Source organism: Desmodus rotundus, chromosome 3, assembly GCF_022682495.2.
Source record: "Desmodus rotundus isolate HL8 chromosome 3, HLdesRot8A.1, whole genome shotgun sequence".
NCBI lineage: Eukaryota > Metazoa > Chordata > Mammalia > Chiroptera > Phyllostomidae > Desmodus > Desmodus rotundus.
In genome coordinates this window covers 198,835,042-198,858,023 of record NC_071389.1, presented here as the reverse complement: position 1 = coordinate 198,858,023, position 22,982 = coordinate 198,835,042, and the positions used below count along the sequence as shown (strand labels likewise).

At 59.0% G+C, this 22,982-nt stretch overlaps 1 protein-coding gene across 2 annotated transcripts in view; it reads left to right on the top strand.

Moving 5' to 3' along the window:
• SHISAL1 (shisa like 1) overlaps window positions 1-22,982 on the top strand; it is a 108,811-nt gene that overhangs the window by 9,283 nt on the left and 76,546 nt on the right. Inside the window, exon 1 of one of the 2 annotated variants that reach the window (XM_045186938.3) lies at window positions 10,093-10,114. The exons of the other annotated variant lie outside the window; for it this stretch is intronic. The gene's annotated coding sequence lies outside the window, so the exon portion shown is untranslated. Of the gene's footprint in view, window positions 1-10,092; window positions 10,115-22,982 lie in introns of those variants that run through there. 2 annotated transcript variants of the gene reach the window in all.

Here is a 22,982-nt window from a genome sequence, read left to right as displayed (position 1 = left end):
GTGATGGGCAAGCTGGGACCCGCTGGCCTTGGCCGGGGAAGCTGGGAACAGCATCCCAGGGAGAGGGAACAGCATGTGCAAAGACCTCAGGGCAGGAATGAGATTGGTGGATCACTAGCAACTGAAGTGAGACCATGAGGCTGGGGGTGGTCCCACGTGGTCCCCAGTCACCTGAGCACACCAGCTTGCCAAGGACTCTCAGATATACCTGTCCCGATAGCACTCCGAAGCCGACCTTCTATGTTAACCCCGCTTCACAGAGGAGGAGACTGAGACTCAGCAAGACCGAGTGACTTGCTGAAGGCCACACAGCAAAGGCAGGGCGTGCAGATGCAGGTCCCCGACCCCGTCCAGTGTTATTTCCACCCCAAGGCTTGGCCTCCGTGGTGTTTACGTGTGGTGCTAGCAAGTGGCCTGTTTCTGCCCTTTGAGATGGAGAAGCCCCTCCAAGGGGGATGGTGGGGGGAGGGGGGTGGCTGCAGGTGCCTGGATGGCCCTGCTCAGGCAGGGAGCGGGGACCAGTGGGCGGGCTTTCCTACCCCACGAGGGCTCGGCCCGTTTTTTCTCCAGCCTCAGCGAGCCCGGGGAACTGAGTCTTCCCTCAAAGAGGCTCAGGCGGCCCTGGAGATTTTAGAGGCTCATCTCTGCATTGCTCTGTGAGGCTCTGTGTCTGCGGTCAGAAGCCTTCGGAGTTCTGACAAGTTTTTAATGTATCTGTAACTTGATTGAATTTCGAACTCCAGGGGACCTTCTGGATGTGGCGGGTCCAAGTCCAGGAGCCTTCTTGCAAGGGCAGGGCTCCTGTCTGTGCCTCCACCTGCTGCTGGTGCAGCTGCTGGACAGAGGACACAGTGCAGGGACACTAGGGGGTGGCCCCGCCCCCCTGCAAGAGGTGGGGTGGTAGGGCAGGAACTGGGTGGCCTGGGTTCAAGCCCCAGCTCTGCCATTCCCCAGCTGTCCAGCTGTGGGCGAGCTAATTCTCACCTCTCTGATCTTCTGTTTTCTCGTCTCCAAAATGGGCACAATTACGCAGGTTTGCGCAAAGAGTAAATAATATAACCCACGTTGGTGCCCGGCACGGGGCGCAGAGGGAGTGTCCACCAGCGTCCACTGCTGTGAGGTTGTTCTGAATTCCACAAGTGACACCGGATTGAGCACCCTCAAACGGCCCTCGGCCTGACTTCAAGCCTCAGCTTGGGACCTGAGGGAGCCCCTTCCACCTGCTCAGCGGCACCCCCTCCTCCAGGGCCTCAGTCCCACATCCTCAAGGGCTCTGCGTGTCCCTTGTCCTGTACAGACCCTGCATTGTTCCCTCTGCTCCTCTCCCTGATTCATCACCCTCCCCCCACCCCCACCCCCCACGTCTCAACTTCCAGGACCATCGTCCCCTCATCCTCCAGGCCCACCTCCAGTGCCACCTCCGGGAGGGGGGCCTCCCAGACCACCCAGTCGGCCTTCCTTCGCAGCACCCACCAGGACCCCTTCTCTCCCTCTGGTGTTTAGCTGTCACCCCGCTCTGGAAGGAAATCCTGCCACTTCTTTCTCCTCTCTCCCCGCCCCACCCCCCTTGTAATTTCACACGTTGCATAGGCACTGGTATGTGTGATGCACACGCAAATGTCACGGAAACGTGTAAAATGCAGAGTAAAAGCCAGCTCCACTCCCAGCCCCCTCCCACACCCTCTCCCGTGAGCCACGGCTGTTCTCCGGCTGTTCTCTGTTTGTGCTTTCAGCTCCGCGTTCCTTTTATAACTTTAAATAATACACTTCCGCCTCTTTCTTATCGACTCCACACAATGTCTGCCGCTCCCGCTCTGAAATGCCAGGCTCCGCTCGCCCACACTCATCCCCTCTCCTGTGCCCTTCGCCTCACGGTGGGTATTTTCTTCTCAGCAAGGCTCCCACCGACCTGTGATTTACAGCAGAGACCACTGGCTGACTGCCCCCCCTAACCGGGGGCAGCTCACCAGGCCAGGGCTGGCCGGGGTCAGGTCCAGGCCCTACTGTGGCTTCCAGAGCACGCGTGACCTGGATCTCACCCTGCAGCCCTCTGTGGCCCCTCCCACCCAGCCTCCCTGGCCCCACGCTGGCTGTTCCCTGATGGCTTCCTCTGGCCATTCACTCTGAGCTTTGAGATCCCTCCCTCGGGGCCCCCCCTGCAAGCCCATTCTGGGGTGCCCTCCCAGAGAGATGCTCTTCACCTGGTGGCGTCAGAGCTCTTGGCTGCCCTGGTGTTTCTCTCCTGCGTTGGTGGGTCTTTCCTGACCCTCCCGTGGCAGGAACAACCAGTTCGCTCTTGACCATGGCCATGGCCTCAGGGCTGTGGCCTGTGTGGGCACAGGGCAGAAGGAGCCGGCTGAGCCAGCAAGCAGAGATGCCTGCCTCAGGTTCTCCGTCTGCCGACTCCGGCCAGCATGGAGGGCGCAGCCCACGGTCCCTCCCACTCCCCCTGCTGCCCCTCTGATGGGTCTGCTCCACTGTGCAGGTCAAGGGCGGCTCTGATCCAGGTGGGACAGCCAATGACTGTTCACCCACACTTTGGCAATGGACCACGTGTATGCGTTGGGGATTAGTAAACCAGGCCTGTGACGTGAGCATCGTGCCAATAGTATTCCCTGAGGGGCCATGAGGTGTGATCGCACCTGCTGACACCTGCTGACACCTGCTGACCCGGAAGTGTGAGCCCAGCTCCTGAACACAGGCCCTGGGGCGGGAGACCTGCGAAGCGCAGAGTCCCAGCACGTGGCTTGCTCGGCTCTGGGGCTCGCTGCTGCTTTGCATCGCTTCAGCCTCTCCCCGATCCGCACTGCCTTCTCCTGGGCTTGGCTGGGTTATGAGCAGCTCGCCTGGACTCGCGCGTGTGCATGTATGTGTGTGTGTGTGTGTGTGCAGCCTGGACGCATGCGTGCACGAAGGGCCGGGGTGAGCCAGCTGCCTTCCTCCTCACCGGAGACGTCTGTTTTCCCTCACCGTCGTGCACAGCTGGGTGCAGGACTCTGTTCAAACCTCTGTCTTCCGAACTCTGCCGACCTTGCTGCGTTGTCCTCCGGCTTCCTTGGCTGGTGGGGAGAATCTGATGCAGCTCTGACTCCAGGTCCCTGACCTGGAAACTGCTTTTTCCAGTGTGATGTCTCGGGGTTTTTCTCTTTCTGGTGCCGTTCTGAGTTTCACCAGGTGTGGGTGTTTTCCCATCAGTCACGCTCCGCACCTACCAGGCACCAGCCAGCTGTAACCGTGGATCTTGTCGCAGCACGCGGGGAATGGCACTTCCGTGATTTCTGGCACTCGTATTTCTCTCCCATGCTGTACCTCGCCCTCTCGAGAGTTGCCCGCAGGTGCTACTGAATCTCCAGATCAAATCTCCCTCAGTCGTGCGCTCAGTTCTGTCTCCAGGTCCAGAGGTTCTCCCGCTTGTCTGCCGAGAACCAGCCTGACCTCTGGGTGCGGCCGTGGGGTTATTCGGCCTCATGTGTAGTTCTTTGTTTGCTAATTTTAGCGATCTCTGTAGCATTCTGAGCATCCCAGCCATACTCCCTTGTTCCTTTTCTCCTCTCTAACCACTCTGCACCCCTGCAGGACCCACCCAGGCGCCCTGGCCCCTGGCCAGGGGAATCAAAGGTCACGGTCACTGGCAATGCTGGTTAACGAGAGAGGAGGACCCAGACTCCTGCAGGTCGATCAGTCCCATCTTCGGTGCCAGTTCTGGCTTCTCTGGGCCCCACCGGGGAGGCCCACACTCCCTGTCACCTCTGCCTAGGGACTGCTCTCCCCTCAGTCTCTGTGGCCCGAGGCTGTCTGACCTGCAGCAGAGCCTGGGTGGACCCTTTCCTCCTGTGCCCGCACAGCTGGGTCACTCTCTCTGTATGTCCCACGGCCACCGGGGCACCCTGGCCATTCTTCCTGGTGGGGCAGATTTAGGCTCACAACGTTTCTGTTTCTTTCCCCTAACGTGACTCTGAAGCATTACTTTTCTCCCCGGTGGCTCACCCGAGGGACCCAGTCATCTGTCAGACAGCAGAGGTTCGCCCACTCCCTGGCAGCGTGGGTGGGCGTGGCTGGACGTATTTATTTCTTATCTGGGGGTGTGGACCTGTCAGCCGCCTCGCTGGCTCCCTGGAGGGTTTGCTCTCTGCTCTCTGGGCTCCAGAGCAGGGCGGGGGCGCCTCCCTCAGGGTGACCTGTGATGTCACTCAGCCCCTGCTCCAGAGGCAGCGGCCCAGCGGGTCCTGGGGGTGTCTCCTATGTAGGACGGTGAGGCCCTGGCAGGCACAAGACGTGGGCCAGCCTGCTCTGCTGCTGAGCCACTACCGCGTGGGGCTCAGAGCACGCCTCGCGGACCGGAAGGAAAATCCCTGTTCTCAGGTCTGGGAGCTCTGCGGGGGGCAATACTTATGCGAGGAGCCACGTGGGGAGGCGGGGAGCACTTGGGGAGTGCCTGAGCCCTGAGATGGGCCCTCCCCTCCCCTCCCTGAGTTTCCCGCCCTCTCAGGTTAGGTGCTCTTATCAGCCCACTTTACAGATGAGAAACTGAGGCCTCAAGAGGCAAACGCTGTGCCTGAAGTGGCAGGCAAGTGGCAGAGCGGCCACAGGGCCAGAGCCACCTGTCAGCCTCCAACCCTGTCAATGGCACAAATCTAAGTAACTGAAGCCACATAGAGACCACATGTGCCTGAGACCCACGGAAGGGAAAGGGGACCCCACCCGCAGGGGGCCACGGAGCAGCTGTAGGCTGGGGAGGGTGCCCCTGAGCAGTGGGTTTGAGGAACGCAAAGAGCCAGGGTTGCTGCGGCGCAGAGCAGGTGGTGTGGGGGGGAGGGGGGCAGGACAGGAAGGGGCTGGAGACCAGGTAAGTGTGCCAGGAAGCTGGGGCTCAGAGCCTCGAGTGACACAATCATACCTACATTTCAAAAATCACTCAGAGTGCAGAGGGAAGAGTGACAGGAATGCCCTCTACAGGAGGTGGGACAGGTGTCGCCCGCTCTCAGGACTTCGTGTGGTGGAACCAGGCAGCCTGCCTCCCACTTCCTCCTGCCCGGTTTTCCCTGCCCTGTTCTTCCTTCCACACCCAGCCCTACCTGCCTGCTTTCCAGGGCGTGGTCAGGGTGCCGAGGAAAGAGAAGGGTCGGCAGGCTGGTTTTAAATGGACTTCCAACCTGCTCTGTGAGCCTTTTGAGCTCTCTGAGGCGCCGGCTCATCTGAAACTGCAAACAATTTCCCTGCCACCAGGAGCTGTTTGAGGGCCCAACAGGTGATAAATGAGAACAGACCCCGTGAACAGGAGGGGGAGGCTGGCGGCCGCAGAGGGGCTGCATCACATCCACCCGTTCCTCATCCATATGGATGTCCTGCCCCTCTGGCCTCTCCCATGGCCGAGTTTGGGCCATCAGGCATTCAGATGCGATCCATTGATGTGATTAATGTAGGTTTCACTCAGCATCACTCTGCGGAGGGGAATGTGGGCTGGAGAGTAATTACAATCAAGTTTGAGATAAGCTGATGGTATTAATGAAAATCATTACCCTCCAGGCAACTAATCCAGGCAAAGGGATGGATTGGCTGGGTTTGAATTCCTCCTTTTACTCTTCTGGTTTCAATCAAGAATACTTTCAAATGACTGACGGGGCCGATCTCCCAGCACGGCGGCCCTTCCCCCAGATGCCGCAGGCACAACAGCCCGCCTGCCTTTCCTAGGCCCTCTGAACACTGGCGAGGGCTCTCCCCTCGCATCTCCCATCTGTCTGTCTGTCTGTCTGTCCTTGCTGGGAAGGCTGGTCAGGCTTTCTGATAAAAAGCACCTGCTGGGTGCTAACTTCCCAAGACCCAAGCCTGCCCACGTGGTTGCCCCCTGCTGAAGATTCTCCCGTGCCCCTCGTCACAAGTCATGCCATGCACACAGACCAGAATCCGAACTCCTGCGAGGGCCTGTGTGACCTGCTCTCTCACCGCACGCCACCGCAGGAAGGAGGGAGGCTTCTGTCAGCTGGGGTAGAGAGGCTGTGTCACCGGACAGGTTCCAGGCTGAGGGCTGGCCCCGCCCCGGCAGATCCAGGGCCTCCTGGCTCAAGACTCGCACAGGAAAGAATTCAAGAACTAGTCGAGAGCTAAGCAACTGCTATTCCGGGAGAGACCAGGAGGCCGGGCGGCGGGTTGCTGGGGACAGGATCAGGGCTTGTGTCCCAGGCTCCGCTGGTTGCACGTCTCTCAGCCCCGCCCTGAGGGAAGCCAACGTGCAAATCCCAGCGGACTTGGGTGAGCTCAAGAGAGAGCCGTGTGCATGGTCAGTCGGTTCTTGGGATTTTACGTGTTTCCAAGGATGGTTTGGTGCTGACCTGTGTAGTTTCAGATTCTGGCTCTGCCTTCTGGTTGGAGTGGGGGGTCTCGTTCCTAATACGGCCTGTTCCGGAAGCATCACGGTGTTCGTCCCCCGGGGGCCCCCTCCTCCTTCTGGTGTTGGTTTTCGTTGTAACAATGGCATAATGAGCTGTGGGTTCAGTCTCTGCTCAGTGCTTCCTCCACCTAGCACTGATCCGGTGCCAGCCAGTCCGCGTGCTTGCTGACTTCTGGGGCCACTGCAGGGGTTTCCTGCCAGAAGCTGCTTCCCTCTGTTCCGGGGGGTTGGAGGGGGGGGTGGGGAGGGGGGTGGACCTGGCGGCTTATCAGCCTGTGATGTCCGCTCCTGTTTCCTCTTCTTACTTGTCAGCAGTTCTGCTAACTTCTTTCTCTCCTGCCTTGCTGGATGGCAGTTAACAGGGGGAGAGGCTGGGAAAGGGGAGGGAGGACATTCCAGACTGAGTGCAAAGAAAGGCCTGAGGCAAGAAGGAGGTGGACCAAGCCTTAGAGTCCACCTCAGAGGGCCTTGAATGGCAGACCATGGGCAGGCCCAAAGGCCATCAAGGGTTTGGACGTGTACTCAGAGATGTGTTAGAAGCTTCCAAATGCCATGTCAGATCGACAAACCCTCAAGGACAGCCCTTTGTGCCTGGGCCTGTGTTGGGTGCTGGGGATGCAGAGATGGGTCCTGAACTTGAGGGGCGCATCCTCTGCACAGAGGCAGGAAAACCAATGTGGAAGCTCAGGGCTACTCCAGGTAATCTGGGAGGGCTTCCTGGAAGAGGGCTCCCTGAACTGGGCCTGGTGAGCCAGCCCGGCCAGGAATGAGGCACAGCCAGCATATAGCAAGGCTGAGCAGGGAGGGCACTGAGGTGGGGGGCAGGAAGAGGCATTGTGCTGCTGACATCCTGCCGGGTGCCCCCTGAGTTCCCCTCTGTGTGATCTCATTATTGTCTCAGCAGCCCCGCCGTGCATTTACGGACGAGGACCCGGGCTCTGAGAGGTTAGGTGCCCTGCTGGGAAGTGGTGGAGCGGGGTTCCAGTCGAGGCCACCCATGGGGCACTGCACTCAGACTGGGTGTCGCCAGCTGGCGGTGGGCAGAGGGCACCGGAGGCGGCAGGCGGAAGAAAGCAAGATCAGACTCCTACTTTCTAATGTGATTCTGGAGGAGACCGGTAAGCCAGGAGAGGCCAGCTCAGTCTGTGGCAGAAAAGTCGGGGAAGGGCATCCCTGGGGACATCATTTGGGCTGTTTGGAGCCTGTCATGGAGGGACCACCGGAGGTTGGCAGCAGGGACCTGGCTCACCTGGCTTCCCTGAGAAGCTGGTCCCCCACCTGAGCCAAGCCCCTGGTGGGTGGGGGAAGGGTGGCCCAGAGCAGCAGTTAAGACCTTGACAATGAGGTGATTATGTCTTGAGCTTTGCTTTAAAAACCTTAATGGATTTTTTCCACTCCATCAAGCCGCCCTGCGGTCTAGGAATGATAATTGCGATGGAGAAGGAGACTAATGCGCTGGGAAGCGAGCATCCGCACCCCACCCCCAGCCTGCCACCTCGCGCAGGCCTGGCTTCAGAGAGGGGGCCCTGTGGAGAGGGCCCTGTGCAGCGTGAGGTCTGAGCCGCTGTCCATCCCCACCCTCCCGTGTGTGACAGTAACCCTAGCTGGGTTCCTCACTCAGAGGAACACACTCAGTCCCCACAGCAGCCCGCAGCAGCCCATTCTCAGAGGGAGAAACCCGGCCCAGAGGCCTTTGCCTGCACCCAGCACCAAGGCTTGCACACCTCTGGTGATGGGGGGGCTCACCACCGTTCTTCACAGTCCTTCTTGTGATCTAGCTTCCCATTCACTGGTCCAAGGGGGAGGCTAGATCCCAATGGGACTCCTCCGCCCCAGAGCTCCGCTTATTTCTTGTCTCCCACACTCCTTCTCACCGGGAAGCACTGTAACAACACAACAGTAACAGCAGCTAACACGTTGGCAGTATTTGCGGGTGGCGGCCTCTCACCATTCCACACAGGCTCCCCATGATGATACCATGTTATTGCTGGGAGCACTGAGACCAGAGAACCTGATGCTCACCCAAGGCCACATAGCTTCCTCGGTGTGGGAAAGCAGGGGGGATTTGTGCCTTCTGGTCCCCGAACTGGGGAGTAGTGTCCTCACAGCACCAGCTCCTGTTTCCGGTGTGCAGGGCCTTCCTGGTAACAGGCTCCCTGATCCCACCCCCTGCTCCGCAGAGCCCCTCCCGCTCAGTTCCTGGCACCAGGCAGCTGTTTACTAAAAAGGGCCCAGAGGCTCCTTGCAGGGCCCCTGTGGTGCTGGGGACCCCCTTTGTTCCCTGAGAATTTAGAGAGTCCGGAGGCTCCTGCTCTGCTCCCTGGAGTCTGGGGGGACAGGGAGACTCAGGGTCCCGCACTTGGTCCTAACACCAACCCCTCGTGTGTGACTTGGGCAGACGACTTCCAGTTCAGAGTCCCTTCAGCTCCACTGGCCCCTGAAGCCTAAGTGCCTCTGTTTTTGGCGCACCCACTATGTGCCGGGCACCAGGAGCAGACTTCTACTGTCTTTGATCAATCCTTGAGTCAGGTGGCGACACCACCCCTTTCACAGAAGAGGAAGCTGAGGCCTGTCCCGCTCAGGGGCACGTTAGGTGGAACCAGGGTCAGGGTAGACCTGACCCTCTAGCTGCTGACTTTGGCTCCCACTCCTGGCCAGGGTTTTGGGGCTGAGCCCTCCCTGCTCCTAGATGCACCGCCACCCCTTTGCTCCCAGGGCTCTCTGGTTGCATCCCTGCAGGGCTCCTGTCCCCTGAGGGGACAGAACATTGTTTGGAGACAACATTTGGGTCTGCCTTTGTCTGGCAGGACAGGAATTGGGTGGGTGAATAAAGACACCTGATTTGCTGAGGATAATTTTTATTCTGCAAATTTGAGCATCGGCCAAGCTTCCTCTTAGAGTGCAGCCCTGGCTGGTGTAGCTCAGTGGATTGAGTGTGGGCCTGTAAACCAAAGGCGTCGCCAGTTCGATTCCCAGTGAGGGCACATGCCTGGTTTGCAGGCCAGGTTCCCAGTACGGGGTGTGTCAGAGGCAACTACACATCGATGTTTTTCTCCCTCTCTTTCTCCTTCCCTTCCCCTCTCTAAAATAAATAAATAAAATCTTTAAAAAAAAATAAAAATAGAGTGCAGAATGAACTTGCTCACCAGCACTTAAGGTGGCTGCCCTGCCGTCAGCCACCCCCGCACTTCCCCTTCCCTCTGGGGTGCCCTAGTGTTGTCTGTAAGCAGACAACATCTGGGCTGTGCGTGGTCCAGCTGTGGGGACGGCAGGAGCCACAGCCCTCCCTGGACACAGCCTGCCCCAACGCCCGGAGTCCCACTTTGTTGGGACACAGCCCCACCCATGTGCCCCCACCCCCATCACCCCTGGGCCAGTCTCTGTTACAGGAAGCACAGGCTAGAGAGTTTGATTTATGCACGAATCACGGCCCCACGTGACTTTGGGCAAAAGGCTTCATTTCTCTGGGCCTCAGTGTTAGCACCTGGACAACGGGTAGTAACTCGCGCTTTGCAGGCTGCACTGGGCATGAGAGAGAACGAGCTTGCAACGCACTAACTACGGTGCCTCCCAGTGAACCGCCGGTGCTCTTCGCAGCCCCATACCTGCGGTTTCTGAGCCCATTTTCTTCCCGGGGTCACAGTGCCCCTCCCCCCTCCCTCCCGTGAGGCTGCCTCCTGGCCTTTGCCCTGCACGCTGAAAGGGATGCATGCGTTCGCCTTAAAGGTAAGTCTCAAAGCCAGTACCCACGGCGAGTTCCAGTTTTGCTCCTGTTTCTTGCGATTATTGCGAATATGATAGGCCTGTTTCGTTTCCACATAAATATTAGGATCCGCTAATCAATGCGCACGCAGACGGGCCTGCTGGGATTGAGACGGGAGCGCAGGGGCGGGCAGGCCGGTCTGTGTGGGTTCAAAGCCCTTTTCTGTGAATGAGGTGTGCATTGCCCGCTCTGAGGACCTGATCCGCTTCTTCCCCTCAGTGTCCTGGTTTTCCCTGTAGACACCCTGCAGGTCTTCCCATAGATCTATTCCTGGGGGCGATGTGTCTTCGGCGAGATTGCAAATGATTTCTAGAAGTGCTGTTTCCTACTCATTTGTGGGCGGGGTAGAGAAATGCAGTTGCTCTGGGCCTGTCGACCTTGTGGGCAGCGACCTCGCTGCCTGTCTTGGTGCCAACAGATTATCTGTGACTCTCCCGGATCGCCAGTCCTCCCTGGCTGTGCCGTCTGCACACGCTGACAGTTTTATCTCCTTCCCTGCGCGCCGCCCCCACCCTGGTCCTCACACTTTTCCTCCTCTTGACTTATTGTGCCGCTTATCGTGAACAGATGTCCCTGACCTTGGGAGGGGTTTTCAATCTTTCATTATTAAGTGTTATGTTTCGTAGAAACCATTTATCAGGTTAAAGAAATTTCCTCTGTTCCCAGATGGCTTCCGTTAAAAGTCATAAACGGGTGTCGACTTTTATCAAGTGCTTTTCCATGTCTGTTGAGGTATTTCACTGTGTATTACATTCATCACATGGTCGGGACCACCTGGCTTGACTGTCAAATGTCCCGTCGGGCTTGCACCCCCCGGGGAAACCCACCTTGACCCTGAGGCACTGTTCTGTGTTCAGCTAGATTCTGTTTTGGTAATACTTTAAGATATTTGCCTCTTTAATTGTTTGCCCTTGAATTGTCCTTCCACGTTTCTTTCGTGTTAGTTACCAGTGCTGCCTCCAACACGGACCGGAACACACTGACTGAAACCCCCGGCGTCTCCAGTGGGCACTGGGGGTCGGTCCCGCAGACGGGGCACGGCGGGGCAGCTGGCCTCTGCTCCATTGTCTGGTTTGCATTTTTGAGGGATGTTTCATAAGGTCTGTGACTCTAGGTTGGCGGTCCTTTCCTCCCAGCATGTTAGGGACACCAACCTCTGGGTTCCCGACGGCATCGTCTTGTTGCAAAGCCACCTGTCACTTTGCTGAAGGCGCTGTGTCTGTTTTCTCCGGCTGCGGCGAGGGTTTGTCTCTGCTTTGCTATGATGTGCCTCAGTGAGGTTTGGGGGCTCCTCAGGCTTCTCGAATCTTGACTTGATGTCTTTCATCAGATTCGGAAACTTCTTAGAAGTTCTTTCAAATATTGCTTCTGTCTGGTTTACTTTCTCTTGCCCCCTTCTGGGACTCTGATTATATATGGGTTGGAAGGTTTCACTGAACCCCGGGCCTTTGGATCAGCTTTTCTGTATTTGCCCTTCTCTCGTCGCTCTGGGCTTCCATCTAGATGTTTCCTCCTCAGTTATTTTGTAGTTTATTAACTCAGTTATTTTGTAGTTTATTAACTCACTTCTCTGCCTAGATCGCTCTGCTCTTGACCCCATTTATTGATCCTTGTTTTCAGTTATTGTATTTTTCACGTCTAGATTTTCCTCCTCCTCCTCCTCCTCCTCCTCCTTCTCCTCCATATCTTCCAGCTTGGGGCTGAAATTCTTCATCTTACCCCCTATGTGCCTGGCCTCACAAATCACGGTAATGTTCACGTCTGCGTTTGGTAACCCCGGCATTTGGACCACTAGTGGGCTGTTTATTTTCTATCTGTGTTTTCTCTTGTTCCAGTCCCTGGCATGTCTGGGAATATTTTAGTGATTCTTGAACATTGTGTACAAACTTGGGGAGCCTCTGTATAATGTTTTAATCCCCTTGGGAGGCTTTGCATTAGCTTCTAAAGGCATTTAGAAGTGGAGGGAGAGCCGCAATCCAATCAATTTAGCACTGATGCTAGGCTGGGTTGGAGTCTTTCTTAGGCACGTTTTTCTGATTTACCCTGTTCCTGCTGCCTTCCGAGGTCCCTCCGAGGCAGTGGTGGCTCTCCCCCTCAGAGGTCCCTGAACTCTAATACTTTTTTCCCATGTGACCATGAATCTGCTGGAAGTTCAGGTTAGATTTTCAGTCTCTTAGCGGCCGCTTTCTGCAGGGTTTCTTTGGCTTGGGGTCCGGCAAGTTTCACAAAGGGGAGAGGGAGAAAGTATCAGACTCACTCCTCCGCACGCTGTTCTCTCTCCTGGGATGTAGACCCTCCCGTTCTGGACGGCCCAATAGCCCCGACCTCTAAGTTGTGCCCCCAGCCCCAGGAGACTTCCAAGAACTCAGACCAGCTACCACTTCTGCCTGGTTTCCGGCTCCGCCCCTCAGCCTCTCGGAACAGCTGCCTACCTATCGGCAGACGTCTCCAGGGAAAAGCAGGGTTGACAACCATCAGCCTCGCCTGGATGAGTTTCCTTCTCTCCAGGGTCCGGGCTCTTCAGTCCCAGCTGCCTCTGGCTCTTCCTCGCTTTTAAACAGATGTTTCCCACATCTCGTCTGTCTTTCCTCTTTGCTTGGAGATCAGGAGACAGGGCAGGCCAGAACCCACGCTGGCTTCCGCGGGGCTGGGGGCAGCGGAGACGGCAGAAGTAGGTAGATCGAGAGAGGAGAAGCGTGGCGACTCTGAGATGGTGTGGCTGGGAGTCGGCGATGAATACACACTGTCCTTCCGAGACGTCGGCACACGCCCCCAACATTAGGCAGACGTCTGCTCCCACAGGCCTCTCCCCTGGGCACCCAAACCTCCTGCCCGTGCACCCTCTTACTGTAGCCCTGGCCACTCTGTGGGCACTTGGAGGCCACCCGCTGGGAGCCCCGTGTTCCTGGCGTTGTCCAGCCCTGAGTCGGCCCCAGGTCACCGAGGCAATGAGTTGGTTCCTGTGAACTTGTCTAACACGGGCTGTGGGGAGACCTGGGTCTCTGGGGCCCAAAGGCAGCTGCTCTGTGCCCAGAGGGCTTGAGTGGGGGTGCTCCTCAGGCCCCAGTCCTTATGTCCCCCCCACCCCTTCTAACCCTGCCAGCTGGCATTCCGGGCCCCAGCTCCAACTGGGTCACTGGGAGAGCCCCAAGGCTGTCTATCCCCTGGACTCCTGGCTGTCCCAGCCTTCACCCACTTCTGGCTGAGCTGCAGGTCACCTCCCCGCTCCTCAGGTCAGAGGGTGTGTGCCAGAGGCCATGGGCAGTGGGAGGGCCGTGGACAGTGGTGTCTGCAGCAGCCTGGAGGAAGGTAAGAGGGAAATGCCTCTTGTTATGACTTGTCCTTGTCCTTGGCCTCACCTTCTGGCCAGTGCAGAATTTCAACAAATAACAAGGACAACTTCTTCCTACCTGCAACGCCCCCCGCCCCGGCCCCCACTGTCTACTGCTCCTTTTTCTATACCACGGAGGGAACCGCTGGCCCAGCAAGTCCCCACAGGCCTGTGACTGCCCCCGCTTTCTCTGTGGTGGGACTGGACCCCAGCAGGATGGCGCTGCAGGGTAGAGGGGGCTCCCAGGAGAGCTGGCTGGCAGGCACAATGTGGGGGTCACTCTGATTTCAGACGGAGGTTCCCTGAAATGAGCTCCACCCAGAGGGCTCTTGACTGCAATAACCATAGGGCGGAGCCAGAGCTGCAAGCGGCTGGGGCCCAGGGGTGGCCGCAGCAAATGAGCACAGACTGGGCTACTTACAACAGCAGACAGCTGTTTGCTCGCAGTTCTGGAGGCTGATGTCCAAAGTCAAGGCACCTTCAGGGCCATGCTCCTTCTGAAGGCCCCAGGGAGGCTCCTTCCTGCTTCTCCCAGCTCCTGCCGGCTGCCGGCACTCCTTGGCTTGTGACTGCGTCGCTCCAGCCTCTGCCTCCTTCCAGTCTCATTCTGACCCTCATCACATGGCCTTCTGATAAGGGCACTGGTCACTGGATTTAGGTCCCTCCCTGCGCCAATACGACCTCCTCTCAGCTAATTGCATTTGCAAACATCCTATTTTCAAGGACGCTCACGTTCTGAGGCTCTAGATAGACATGAATTTGGGGGGCACTCCTCACCAGTGCAGGAGCTGGGTGAGTGCTCATGACCCAGCCGAAGGAGATGTGCCGTTGTGCCTTCCTGGCAGGCCCTGCACTGGGCACCCCGGCCTGCGGCTGCTCCCTGAGCGCCTGCGCTGTGTCTCAAACACCCCTCCCCCGAAGGCTACCCTGCAGGGCCCAGGCTCGCTCAGTCCCGGCCACAGAGCCACAGCAAGTTCATGGCCAATGTCTGAGGCTTCAACAAGCCATAAACGCAGCCCATGCCTGTGCCATCTGGTTTGAATGTTGTAGGAGAAATGTCCTGGGGGCTTCCTTGCCCGATGGGACTGGGGCTGCCTGGGGACCAGGTCTGATGGCCATTGAGGGTCCCCAGTGTCCAACCCTAGGGCCCTCAGGTCTGGTGACATCACCCCATATAAAACATCTGAGGGCCCTGTTATTCTCAGATAAAGACCAAACATCTCGGTGTGGCTGGGAAGGGCCTGTGGGCTGGGGCAGAGCCTTGACCACCCAGTGCCGCTCCCTCTTCTCTTGACTTGGGCTGCCCTGAAAGGCCTGCTTTGCCTCAAATGCATTGTGCCTCCGGACCTTTGCACCAGCTGCTCCCCAGCCTGAGAATGCCTTTCCCCACCCTCTCCACAAGGCAATGGATTCCTCCCCATCGTTGGGTCTCAGCTCCCATGTCCTTCGCCCAGGCCAGGCTCCCCGCTCTGCAGGCTGCAACTGCACGTTATTGGTGACGACTGTGGGGTGTCCCTCATGAGGAAACACAAGCTCCGCCAAGAACTGGCTTTCCACCGAGTCCCTCTGACGAGCACCGCACCTGCCACTGGACTGGGGCCCCTGAACACTTGCTGAGCGACTGTGACGGGTACCTGGCCTCAGCAGCCTTGGACCTGGGCTCCTGCCCGTACTTCGTGTGCAGCCTCAGGCAAACCGCTTTCTTTTTGAGCCTTAGTTTCTCCTGCTGGCAAAACAGCATTTTGAATCCCGGTCTGCCTTCCTGAAAAGAGGCGGGGGCTCAAAATCATCTTCTTTACTCCTTCCTGTACCCAGTGATTACAGAGTCAGGCTCCGACTGTGTGCCAGGAGCTCTTCTAGGCAGCGGGGACACAGCTGTGGGACAAAAAAGACAAAAGTCCCCGCCTTTCTGAGGTTAACATCCTGGGGGCGAGGCAGACAGTGAAGCATCAAACCACTGGTGACGCTGTGAGAATTACTAACAGCAGAGCAGGTGAGGTGGCCGGGGCACAGGTGGCTGCTTTGGGCCGAGGGGGCTGGGAGGCTTCTCGGTGAAGGGGTCACAGGCCACAGCCCGTGTGGCTGGGTGCCCAAGGCCTTCAGAAAGATCAGAGGCTCCCTGCCAGGCACCGGGCCAGAGAGGGCAGCCAGAGCCATGGCCTGGAGGCAAGAAAGGCCAGGCTGGGGGTGGCAGGTTGCTGGGGACCCACGATGCAGGGCTGTGCGCCGGTGCTGGCTGAGGCTGGAAGAGGCCTGATTGCCCTGCTGGCCGCAGCCCCTGCCCAGGGCAGCAGCTCAGCTTTGCGGGGTGTCTGTTGCCAGCAGACCTGTGCTACACAGCCCTGAGGGAGACTTCCACGGCAGCTGCCCTGGCTTCCCAAGTCTCTCCCAGGGAGGAGGAAGGAGATGCACCCCCCCCATACACAGTGTTCAGCATTCCCTGCACGCACACACCCTCCCTTCCAGCCGCCTCCCCAGCAGCACACTTGCCCTGACAAACTGAGAAACGAGAAGGGCCAGCTGCGGCCTGGGCCTCCAGGTCCCTCTGAGGCAGGAAGGAATTAATCAGGCTGCAAGCAGCTGACAAATGTGCCCACAGTCTGCAAAGGCTCCTCCCCCACCCCGGACACAAACCAGCCCTGCGCCCCGCTCCGGTCCTCCCAATAGGTGCCCCCACCCAAGCCCAAGGACTCCCTGCAATTGGCCCCAGGAGCCATTCAAGGTCAGGTTCTTAGTGACAACTCTCCGGGGCTGCTGGAGGTGGACCCTGCCCCGGAAGGATTCCACGTCTCCCTGCTACTGGTCACTGCCTGGCAGGGGCTGCACAGAAGGAGACCTGGGGGCCGGCAGGCTGTGGGGAGCCCAGGGCAGCCGGGGTCCGCCCCTCCACCAGGGCAGGGCGGCGGTGGCATCGATTCCAGCATGTGGGACTCAGGAAAAGGCTCACTGGGTGTGAAGTCAGAGGTGCTGGCTTGTTGGGTGTCCAGCCTTGCCATGGACCGGCTGTAGGACTTGAAACAGCCCGCCTCCTCTTTCTGAGCCTGTTTTCTCATCTGTAAAATGGGCTCCCACGTTGCCACGAAGGTCACACAAGATTTAATGATGTCATCAGGGGGAGGGGCTCCCAACCTTCTTGTCCACTCAGGAAACCATGGCCTCTGGGGGTGGGGTGGGCCTCCAGACCGGAGAGCTGTCCGTGACGGTGTCGGGGTGTTTTTCAATTCAGGACTCGATGTGGAAATGAAAAGTGTGTCGGAGATCCCGGCTGTGGAGTCAGAGTTACGTGTGTGGTTGGTCAGGTCGTTAACAGTGTGACTATCCCACCGTGGGTCGCAGGAAGATGCCTACGGGAAGATCAGAATGCACCGCGGGGTCCTGGGTCCTCTCCCGGCCAGCTGCTGACGGGGACGACCTCTGGGTGGAAGTGGGGGCCGTGCTGTCCTTCAGCCCCGCTGTCCCCTCCGCTAGGGTCCCGGCCTTTCGCGCCAGACAGCGTTCAGGCTCTGGCCAGCTGTAGTTGTTCGTGAGGCCCCCCAGCCACGTTTCTAAGGCCCCCCTCGCCCAAAGGAGTCTGCACAACGCCTGCCCCGGACCTAACTCGTCAGGGGTGACTGGGGTGGTCAGCTGCTCTCTGAGGCCCGTGCTGGGTAAAGAATAATTTCCAGACCAGTCCGTGCTGGAAACAACTGCCCCAGTGCCCAGAAGCCTTGAATGCGCAGGCCCACTACCTCATCCCCAAATCAGATGCTAATGACGGTGTCAGTCAGCGGCTGCCGGGTAACAAACCATCCTGAATCTTTGCAGCTTAACATGACAACTGCTGCTTTAGCTCATGGTCGTGCGGGTTGCCTGAGGAGTGGGCGGGTCTGGGTGGGCGAAGCCCACCTCTGCTGGGCGATCTGTGCCATGCGTCTGAGGTCACAGGTCAGCGGGCAGGAGGGTGGCAACAGAATGACCTGGGATGGCCTTGCCCACAGGGCTGCTGGCTCGGGCGCATGGTCCCTTCCCGGAGGCCTCTCCAGCAGGCTACCTGGGCCTCAGTCACTCAGCAAGCCCCCCCCTTGCTTCCCCAGCCTCTGTCTGCATTGAGCTCCCAGGTATCCCCTTCCAAAGCAGGTCCCTCCACTGAGCCCCCAGGTCAAGGGAAGAGGGAGCAGAAGAATGCAGCCACTATTGCGACCCAAGGTCATTGCTCTTTCTGTAATGAAGGCAGAGCCGCAGGGGGAGCAGATGTGGGAGGTGGGCGGTCTGTCTTTGCTGGTTAGCGGTGTTGGGGGAGGGACACACACTAGCGACGCCCCCAGCTGAGGTGCCATCCAAAGCCAGTCCTACCCCTAAGTGAAAGAAGCCAGTAGAAGAGGCTTCATGCTGTGTGATTCCAACGCTACGACTTCCCGGAAAAGGCGACACTGTGGAGACAGTGGAAGGCTCAGTGGTTGTCAGGGGTCGGGGGAGGGAGGGAGGGGTGAACAGGCAGAGCAGAGGGGAGTTGCGGGGTGCGATACCGGAATGATGGACACATGTCGTTCATTACACATTTGCCCACACCCAAGGAACGCACACCCACGGAATACATGCCACCAACAGTGGACCGTGATGTAACAACGTATGGACTCCAGGTGACAGTGACGTGTCCGTGAGACTCCGGGGGTGGGGGGGCCGTGTTGGTAACGGGGGCGGCTGTGCCTGAGCAGGGGCAGGGGATGTGTGGCCAGTCTCTGCCTCTTCCTCTCACTATTGCTGTGAACCTAGAATGTCCTGCAAAATAAAAGCTGTTTTAAAAACACCCAGCCAGCTCCACTCTGAGCGGACAGGCAGGCAGGTAGCTGGTGCTGGGCAGTGGGGGGAGCAGGGGGCAGAGGGTTGATTGAATGATAAGGAGGATCTGGGGGTGGGGTCTCAGAGTGCAGAGACCTGAGAGGTCTGATGCCACCTCTGGACTCTTCACAGTGGGGAAACTGAGTCACCCATGCACCCCCCCCCCCACTCCCCAGGGCAGCAGAGGACAGTGGGGAGGAAGGTGGGCCCTGCTGCCTGGCTGTTCTCCCTCTCTGTGACCTCAGGTGGTGCCCTTGGGCTCTGGGGCCGAACCCCCAGACACAGAGCGCGTACCAGCACCACCGGCTGTGTTATTACTGGGACCCAGCATCCCCGCCTCCTGCCCGGTGCCATTTCTGCGGCCAGTGTGACAGCCCCTTGCAGCGTGAGTCTGCAGGGTGGGGGGCCCTTTCCTCCTTGAAAATTTGTCTCGCAGATGCCCCTCGCAGGGCTGGACTTTCACCGCGAGCTCACAGGCTTCTCTCTCTGTGGCTCTGACTCCGCTGGATGGTGAACGGGGCCTCGCAGGAAGTGCCAGGAGTTGCTGGTATTGTGGTGACTGAGCCAATTCCTGCTCTGCTGTGTGGCCTTGGGGCGTCCTTCGCCTCTCTGTGCCTCAGTGGCCCCATCTGGAAAGTGGGCCTGATGATGGGCCCCCCGTGTGGATAAACCTAAGCCCTGGGAGAGCCCCGCACATCCAGATGCCACAGAGTCGCTGTGTGGTTTAGGACCGTCGCTACTCTTCCGGAAACGTCCGTTCATTTGTTCCTTCCCTTGTTCAGTTTGGTGGGAGTCCTGCGCGTCACTGGGTCACAGGCTGATCTGGACCAGCATCTTCCCCAAAGAGCCCCCAGACCATGGCGGCAGCTGAGACACAGGGAGTGCGGGGCTGGGGGTGGACCCTGAGGCTGGGCGTCCTGGGTGAGGGTCTGTCTCTTCCCCTGGGCATCAGCGAGGGCCTCCCAGAGATATTAGCGCCAGAGCAGCTCCACGTGTGACCCCGCGCAGGTCTCTGCTCCTTCCCACCCCCCAGGCCTCTGTTTCCACCTGTGTGACGGCAGGAAGAGTGCGTCCCTTTTCCCAACACTCCCACACCTGTGCCAGGGGACCTGGGGACACGATGGGAATGTGGTGCAGGGGCGCTGGGGGCCTTGCAGGGGGCAGCTGGGAAAGGCTTAGCCAGGTGAGACGAGGACCCCAAGGCCCCTTCCTGCAGATCTGTGACCCGCTGGAAGGGCTGGGTTGACACCCCCAGGAGGGGAGTAGACGCCTGCCTGCCCAAGGCCTGTGGAGGCGTCCCTGGCCGGCCGTGCCCGTGCGCAAAGCTCGAGGCGGGAGCGCTTCTCTCCGGCTTTGTTTCATTTCCGCCAGAGATCACCCTCTTAAGGATCAACCTGGACCAAAGAGCTGAGTTTCTTAAGAGGGAGAGACCAGCGGGGAATGCGGTTCTTAATGCACCCTCCGGCGGCCGGGGAGTGGGCTCTCCCCTCCCTGCAGAGACCCCAGTCTGGGAAGCGTGCGTGACAGCGAGTGTGTGTGTGTGCGCACTCACGCGTGTGTGTGCCTGTGTGTGCCTGTGTGTGTCAGTCGATAGCTGATGGATTGGCCCACAGGCTAAGGAATAAAAGTGCAGATTGAAAACCAAAGCCTGGCTTCTGCAAACATCACTTACCGGTGCATCCCGAGGAGGCGGCTTCATTTTCAAAGCTTTCTGAAGACAAAAGAGCCCTTTTGGAGGTGCCCTGACTCAGGTTCAAGGACCTCGTTATAATGGTGCCGCTCTGGGGAGCCAGGGCATGGAGGAGGAAGGCAGAAGCCAGGGCCACGCCTCGCAGGGGTGGGAGCAGGGTGGTGCCCGACAGTGGCTGACATCCGGGAGGGTGTTTGTGACAGAGTGTCCTGTGAAACCCCTCTGGACCTCCCGCAGGAGGGGCTGGGACCTTGGGCTTTTCCCTGCTGCCTGCCCCCATCACCTGGCTCGGGGATCCTCTCCCCTTGGTGAAGGTCTTTGTTCTGGGAACTCCCACTGGGACTCCATGATGGGGCGGGGCGGCTCCATTCCTCTCCCCTCCCGTCCCCAGGCACCTCGGGGCAACACAAAGCCCAGGCGAGTCTCGGACTTTGGACTCTCGTGGACTCTGAAGCTCCCACACGTCCCAGCTCAGCTCAGCGGCGGTCTGGGGCCAGGGTGTCAGAGCCTCCTTTTCCCACCCACCTCCTCCCGTTGCTGGGGACTTAGCTGTAACCTGGGAGGCCTTGTGGCAGCTGGGGCATCTCTGGGGACTGGTTCCCCTGTGGGAAGTCCTGCTGCCCGGGGAGGTGTCCCACAGCCCTGGGCCTGCCCAGATCCACCTTCCTCAGGCCGGGACGGACCCCCAGCAGGACGTGGGGTGCAGGTGGTCCCACCACTCTGACCATGAACAAGGTGAGGACTGGTGGTCCTCTGCTTGTGAGGAGGCCAGGGTGGCGTCTGGGAGACCCCCAGGTGGGGGCGGGGCCCAGCAGCAGCACAGCCACCCTGAGGAGTGACAGGCAGCTTCGAGGGCCAGCGGAAGGCAGGTGGCCTCCTCCTTCGGGCCTCAGTTTCCTCCCCTGGGAAGTGGGCGCAGTGGAGCAGGCTGTCTCCCCGAGGAGCTCTGGGGGTCCTCACACGCGGTCCCTTGTGTGGTGTATGGTGGCCGCTGACTCTTCAGCCCAGAGCAGGTAGCGGGCGCGCTGACTCAAACGGCGTCGGTCAGGGGCCTGAATGGCACCTCGGAACGCCCTACGAGAGCTCTGGCCACCGTCTGGTCACAGCCGCCAACCCCGCTCTGCAGGGGACACTGAGCCAGACCTGGGCCCATGTCCGGGAACCGAGACGTCTTTACTCTACGGTGAACAAGGAGGGTCCAAGAAGGAAGGACTCCCCACTAGCCCCTGTCCCTACCCCCCATGAGGAGGCCTCGGACGCATCCTCAGCAGTCACATCACAGGGTGGGGGGGTCACGTTACTTCTCTGTCCTTTGTGAATTTGTTTTCCGTTCGCAGCGACTTACCCCCGGCTCTGCTGCTCGCTGGTGTGTGGTCCCGGGTGTGTTCCTGCAGCCCCATAAAATAGGGACACAGACGTCCACCTTACTTGGGACCATAGGAGAAATGAATGCTGTAACTTATGAAAGTGGTTATGGGAGCCAGGCCTCGGATGGCCGTCCACTAGGTATTGGTCCCCTCCTCCCTCTTCCTTCCGTAATTTCCAGCCTCCCACCTTAACCCTAACCCTAACCTGACGGTCACCCCTAACCCTACCCCCTGACCCTAACTGATTTCAAGCGACTTTAAACTCTATTGAATGAACCCACACAACTCACTTAACAGTTTGTTTCTCCAAATGATTTGCAACTACAATAAGTCCACAGCAAAAGCCTTTGTGCCCAGAGGTTCCTCAGGGACAGTCCCCGGAAGTGGATGCCACCGGGGTCTGGGGCAACAAACCCTGGCGCTGCCCCTGTCTGGACGGGAGGAAGTGTTTTCTCTGAAGAAAGGATCGGGGGTCTTCAGGGTGAGAACTCTTCCGGAGGAGCTCAGGTTGGCCTGAGGGGCTGGCATCTGGGTGGGGGGAGGATCTCTGCTTCCTCCACGGCCCCAGGTGCCAGGGCCCAGCTGCTACCTGGCAGGGTGGGTTTGGGCAGGCAAGAGGGTCTGATCATCATTTCGTTCCTCTAACACCTGCACTGGCTGTCTCTCTCGGGGGCCGTAAGAAGGCACCACCGCTGGGCGGGGGCGGTGGGGGAGGTAGGGGGTGTTGAAACAATAGACATCTATTGCCTCACTGGTCTGGAGGCCAGAAGTCCAAGGTCAAGGTGTCAGCAGGGCTGGCTCCTTCTACGCCACTCTCCTTGGCCTGTAGATGGCCGTCTTCCTTTGTCCTCACGTGGCCGTCCCTCTCTGCCTGCATCCTCACCTCCTCTTCTTCTACGGGCAGGCGTCTCTTTGGATGAAAGCCCACCCGAATGACCTCATTTTAATGTAGTTATCTCTTTGAGGACCCGTCTCCTAAGTCAGTCCCGGTCTGCGGTCCGGGGGTGAGGACTCCATCAGAGGGAGGGCGAGGACCACAGTTCAGTCCGTGACGCTGGCGGTTCATCATAATTCTAGAGTTTACGAAGCACCAGTAACGCTGAGCCCCAGGATCATTCCCTAGTAACCCCTACAAAACGGCCCCCCGACAATGGTGACCGCTTTGCCTCCTACGCAGAAACTGAGGCCAGGAGAGACTGTGACTGGCACCCAGGCACACAGTCAGCCAGGGGCTGAGGCAGGACTGGGACCCCGGCCTGGCTCCGTGCACAGCCCACTAGCTTTCCAGCAAGCTGCATCAGCTTCCTAAAACAGTCAGGGAAAGTTCTGGACTCCCCAGAGCCGCCTCAGGGCCTGTGACGCAGTCAACTGTGTTACATCAGGTGGTAGGTGGCCGCCAGGGGCTCGGTCCCAGGATAAGCCCGAGGGTGCTGGGGAACACCCACTAACTCTGGCACCCGTGGTGGGGGCCCTGCCAGGCACCCGGTTGTTCTGGCTGGAACTGTTGGACGAGTCGAGAACGACTCTGGCACAGGCTCGGGTTGGGAGGACGCTCGCGCCAGGGGAAGGCAGCTTGCTGCCTGTCTGAACACTGGGGACACCCCCCAAGGGCCAGGCCACTTCCC